The sequence below is a fragment of the Corvus moneduloides genome, chromosome 6 (assembly GCF_009650955.1).
Source record: "Corvus moneduloides isolate bCorMon1 chromosome 6, bCorMon1.pri, whole genome shotgun sequence".
NCBI classification, from domain to species: Eukaryota; Metazoa; Chordata; class Aves; order Passeriformes; family Corvidae; genus Corvus; species Corvus moneduloides.
This window is the reverse complement of record NC_045481.1, coordinates 61,083,297-61,089,296: the sequence shown is the minus strand read 5'-3', so window position 1 is coordinate 61,089,296 and position 6,000 is coordinate 61,083,297.

The following is a 6,000-nucleotide window of genomic DNA, read 5'->3' as shown; positions in this document are numbered from 1 at the left end:
CCTCTCCCCAACACCATGAGGTTGCTCCTCGTCCTGCTGCTCCCTCTTGGTTGCTGCACTCCTCCATTTGGGACACACACCCTGCCCACCCTTCTGCCATTCCCCTGCTCCCAAGGTTGGCTCTCAGACTCTGCAGGAAACAAAAACTGAGCTTTCTTTAGTTAGGCAGGACACTAGAGTTTACCATCCTGACCTGAAGACAGGCCCTGTTCCTCCTGGCAAGCTCCAACAGCAATTACCAACAGAACAAAGTCATAGGAAATGGTTTGCTTTTTGTTTTTTAATTCCACAGGGTATGTCAAGGACAAGCTTTCCTGTTCTAGCCTTTTTATAGCTGATAACTTATGTAGCCACAGATTCTAGAGAAGAGAAGGAAATGCAAAGCTGTCTGCCAAATGACAGCAGGCATGAATCAAACGAAAAAGAAAAGGAAAAAGAAAAAAAACGAAAAAGAAAAAAGAAAAAAAAGAAAAAAGTAAAAAGAAAAAAGAAAAAAAAAGAAAAAATAAAAAAGGAAGAAGAAAAGGAAAAAGAAAAAGAATAAGAAAAAGAAAAAGAAAAAGGAAAAAGAAAAGGAAAAGGAAAAAGAAAAAGAAAAAGAAAAGGAAAAAGAAAGAGAAAATAATAAAATAGAATGGTGGAAAGGAACCTGATGCCTTGTAACAATGGAGGGCTGAAGACATTGAAAATTCACAAGCCTTTCATTGTCCATCTAATGCTGGCATTAAGGGTCAAATTCTATGGACCACAGAAAATCAGTTCAGAAACCAATTACCACAAGTTACAGCTGGAAAAATGGAGGATAGTATTAAATATCATTTAATAATAATTCAATAATTAGATGCTTTTGTTTGGTTCCAACACCAACAAGAGCTGAGTGAAATTGTGTCTTCATTTATTCTGAATTTCTAGGTCTGATTTCTTCCAATCTCAGCCAGGAAAGATTTCAGAGCACTTGCTACAAAATTACAGCAGCCACTTAGAGAGGTGGATCATTCGGAAAAGCATCACCTTTGTGATATTCTAACACAAAAAGAGAGGCAGTCTATCATGAGGGACCTCAAAAAAAACCCAAACCAAATGCAAATTTAAAAATCCCAGTCAGTGTTTTCTTTTCCATGTGCAGGATGTGATAATAATGAACTATAATATCTTGTTTCTCCCTGAGCCTTAGTACAGGGAATCACATCTTCACTGAGAACCTTTAACAAAAATGCAACTTTCTGAAAGTCCCAGATTATGAATTCATTAATTTAGTCAAACATCCAAAAGACACATAGATACAAAGTCAATTTGATAAATTAGGGATACATTTTTCTTTCTCCTTTTGTTTTTCTGTTGCTCCAAAAAGCCATTACTTGTTTCCTTACTTCAACTACCATCCATTTCCACAACATTCACAGAAGTTGTTGAATAATAATCATTATTCCTGCAAGAAAAGTCCTTCTGTTGCCAAGATGTGTATGCATCCAAACAGGTCTTTCAGAGGAAATAACTGCTACAGAATGCTTCATCTCCATGTTTTCCATAATGTTTTTTGATTCCTCTCACTGAATTACTATTAAAAAATCATGGAAAATCCTCTGGGTAGGAATAAAGGCTTTGTACCACTTCCACAGAGCACTTGTAACATGTAGGTGCTGTAGAAAGAAAGTGACGATTGTATTCCACTTATTCCAAGCCCACTTTGGAAATTATACCCCAGAAAGAGCAGGAAATCCTGTTCCAAAATGCAGAGGTCACAGTGGTAGAATGACAGCTCCTATAAACACAGGACACTGAACAACATTTTAGGACAAAAGTAAAGACCAGAACGATCATGTAAAACACACACACAAGGATTAATTGAGAAGAAGAATTTGTTAATGAAGCAGAAATTCACAAGTGACACAGCAGCTCCTGAGGGAAGAAAGATCAGCTATGCAGGTACTGAATGCAGAGCATTTGTCTGACCCTTGAGAAGAAAAGCAAATGGCTTTTCAATTGGAAGTGCAACAAAACTTATAAAAAATAAGTAAAAGAAATCTTCCACTTTGAATTTGCCAGATAGTTATTAAGTCAATTAACAAATCAGGATGTAGGATCTCTCTGCTTGATGACACCCTAAATTGCACACCAGATAGAAGCACTCATTTAAAAAACCCACAATTATTTGTAGGTGAGAATTCTGTTAGAAAAAAGACCACTGAACCTATAGTCAAGCATAATTAAAGTTCTACAAGTGCTACTTCGCAGCCTAAAATTATGTTGCAGTCTAAACCTCTTCCCTGAAGAAGTAGGCTGATCAGGAAACACCATCTTCCAGTTTGAGGTCATGGATTTGGAGCAGCCTGGACCAGATTGCCACTGACCAAATGTTGCCCCCAGCTGACAGTCCCACACTGATCTACTTGAAAAGAAAAAGTGGAAAGCCTCGGTTTTCTTCTTAATGGACAGGTGTTCCCCTGACACAAAAACTCAACCCATCGTCCCATTTGGTTTGCAAACTGGAATCCTTATGGATAGCCTAAAAGGAAAACAATGGGTGGAAATGGCCATGGAAAGTTAATGACTCTTTCAGCGCCACAGATGGTCACTCAAAGTCCTCTAACTCCAGGAAATTGTCTCAAACTCCCTAATTCAATTAGAACCAAAAACCTAGAAAATCTCTGTACGAGCAGCAAATTCGACAGGAGTTTGCCACAGGATAAAGTGCAGGAAAAGGGACAAAGACTTTTTGATACCTACCCAGGCAGAAAGAAGATGTTTTATCACTCCGCAGAGCAGAGATTTAACAGCCACCACAGGACACGAAGGAACATTTAAATTTTGCAATCACGTTTTATACATTTTGACACCAGCAAAAAAATCCCTCAGAGAAGTGCAATCAAAATCATAATTAATCTGGTTTGATAGGAGAAGTTTCAATATTACATAACTCGATTTGGTAAATTCCTAATTATTTACACATTTCTATTAATCCCATATAGTTTAAAACTGTGTTGTATCCACACCTCCCAATTTTCAAAGAGCAAAATCACTGAGAATAAATAATTTAATATACTGAACACAGATGAATAGCATTCATGTGACAAATACTGTCATGACAATAAGAGCTTTGAAACAACACTGGTATCTCCCTCAGAAATTGGAAAAAAAAAGAATTTTGTCCATTTTTTTCAGTGAATTTGACAGATATCTCTGTTCCTTAGACTCCAGCCATATCCCTCTGAGGTGTGTTTCCATCTTTGTTGCTAAAGTTGGCTTTCTGAGAGAGATTTAAATTTAAACTCAATACTCTGGACATCCTTTTTATTTTCCATAGTGTCATTGTCTTTGTTCTGCACTTTAAGAAGCCTGACCTGAAACTAGCAATTCATCATACTGCCCAGTTAACAAAAAGGGAGAGCCTGTACAATGGAAAATGTTGCTGAGGGTCTGCTGCTGTTGCCAAGCTCTATCTAAAATCATTTCTTGATCAAGGTCCAGCCCATTTTATTTTTATCTCTTTCATAACACAAGAGAAACAACTTGGCTGAAGTCTGCAAACCATTGGTGGAAAGACAGAATAGCTACCGGGTACCAGAGTAGCTGGCAAGACACACAAGTGTTCCCAGACAGAACTATCAGGAGCATGTAAATAAAAACATAACTTCCATATAGCACTGCCACAGCCTGAGTGCTTTTTCAATCCATCTCTGAGGCAGCACCCACTTGTTCCTGGTTCAGCTGCAGACAGCTGAGAGGCAAAGCACGACACTGATCCCAGAACTATCAGAACTGTGATCTGGATCCCTCTCAGCATCCCCCTGTGCCCATTTCTCCACTGGGAGCATAAGTCATTGGCAAATCCGGTTTGCATTTCGTCCCCTCGATTGCCAATATTTCATGGAAGTGAGTCTCTGACCTCTGTGTCAGTGTGTCTAAAATGCAGCATGGAAACCAGATTTAAATGAACCATTTCAATGAAAACCAAACCAGCAGTTGCTCACATTGAACAGATGATGCCCAAATATAGAAAATTAAGTGCAGGTTGAAAGCAATGCAGAGAGTCGAGTACAACCGGGGTTTTACCCAACACAAAAAAGTCACCGTCAGAGAAGGAAGCATTTCATTTCTGTTGACTCAATCTATTAATTAAGGTAAACACAACTCTTTTAATAAGTTCCAGGCAATTCACGTATTTTGGGCCTAGAAATGAGTAATTATCTTGTTTGTGACTAATCTCAGTAGGAAAACCATGAGGGCCAAGGGCCCTTTCAGAAACACACAGTCTGATGTGAGTACAGGAGACTGTACTGGAGGCATTTTTCTGCTTGCAAAGAGCATTTTACAATTATTACCCTTTTTCAAACTAAAAAAGGGTAAAGAAAGAATTCAGGCCTCTAAAACTACATCTGATTTTGTTTCTAAACCTCAACAGCCTTCAGATTACCATTTCTCACCCTATTCTCTGTCACAACTTAATGATCATTCACACACGAAGACTCATAAATGTGCACTCTGACAGCTTCAAAACAGGGAGAAACCAAGAGGCAATTTTTCCTCTCAGTCCTCATCAAGGTCCTGGTATTATCCTGATTAAAGGAAATGCTTTATTTTGAGCCTGGCACCACATCTGTGGTCAGGTGCTGTGTGTACCACGTGGAGAAAAATGTACAAGGCCAATGTAATCTGCAGTAACGAAATTAAGGGGGCTTGGTTACCTGCACTGACTGAGAGGACCAGTCTTTCCATGACACAAGCTCACATTTGTAACTTTACAGTGCACATTAACCAAATAGTTTCCAGAGACATGAATTTCATGGATCTTTCCAAGGATTCTGGGGGTGGAAAAATATGTTCCATTTGAGAGCATGCTCTGTCTGTGCCACAGTGCCTGTGGCAGCCCATACTTTTTATTCATCTACATCCAGATCAAAGCATTCATCCCCAACAAGCACAACCATTGACATCAACAAGTTACTCCAAAAGAAGAGGTGTCTGAACATTTTCCATAGGTGTTTGAACAGAGTAAACGATGATCTCATACAAAAATAGCATCAAGGAAAAGCTAAGCCACAACCATACAGCAAAGCAGAACATTTAGCTCAGAAAAAAAATCCTCCCTTTGAGCAAGGCAACTCCTCTTTCAGTGTCACCTCCAGGATCAGTTGCAAAGTACTCACACAACAGACAGAATTTTTCAAGCCTTTTCTGGAAAGCATAGTAGTGCACCTGGAAGATTCATGGATCAGACGTTCTCTGTTTGCGCTGTCTGGATATCTGGATGGCTTTGATTCATGTAGCACAGAATTTGTACAGAATCCAGCTGCTGCAAGCATAATGAAATTTATACATTAAATCTCTTCTCTGTGTTAAAGCTGCTCTCCAAAAAGGTTCTGGCAGCCCAGAAAAAAAAAAAAAAATGGACCAGCAGGAATTTACCAACTGTATGTTTTACTAAACTTTAGAGCTTTGTATAAATGTGTGATGTGTTGCAAGGCTCACCAATGTCAACACATCTGCAGTCAGGATAATTTTCCCTGTGCACTCTGTACTTGTTAGATACTGTTATAAGAGCTTGGTAATAACACATCCCAGATTTACCAAATGTATTAAGTCTTTATCCAGAATGCCTGGCAGGGATCAGAGCATGATACCTGTTAACTATTATTATTATTATTATTAATCATCCAAGGGTGCCAGGCAAATAAATGCATTTAGGATAAAATCCTAATTCTCCAGAAGTCTGGGATTTTTTCCACTGGTGTTTACAGAGCTAAGATTTCACTCCTGATCCCTGTCATAAAAACGACAACAACAAAAAATAGTAATAATCAGAATAAACAATAGACAGCACAATGCTGGGAGGTTGAGAAGAGAGGATAGTAAAACCAGAGACAGAACTCCATGGTTATGCAAACTTATTATGAAACATCACCATGCTTTTTTCAAAGCAAAGAAAATAACAACCCAAAATAGAAGGAGTGGAATAAAGTGTCAGTGACTGCATTACGCCGTTTCATAAAAGGGAACACA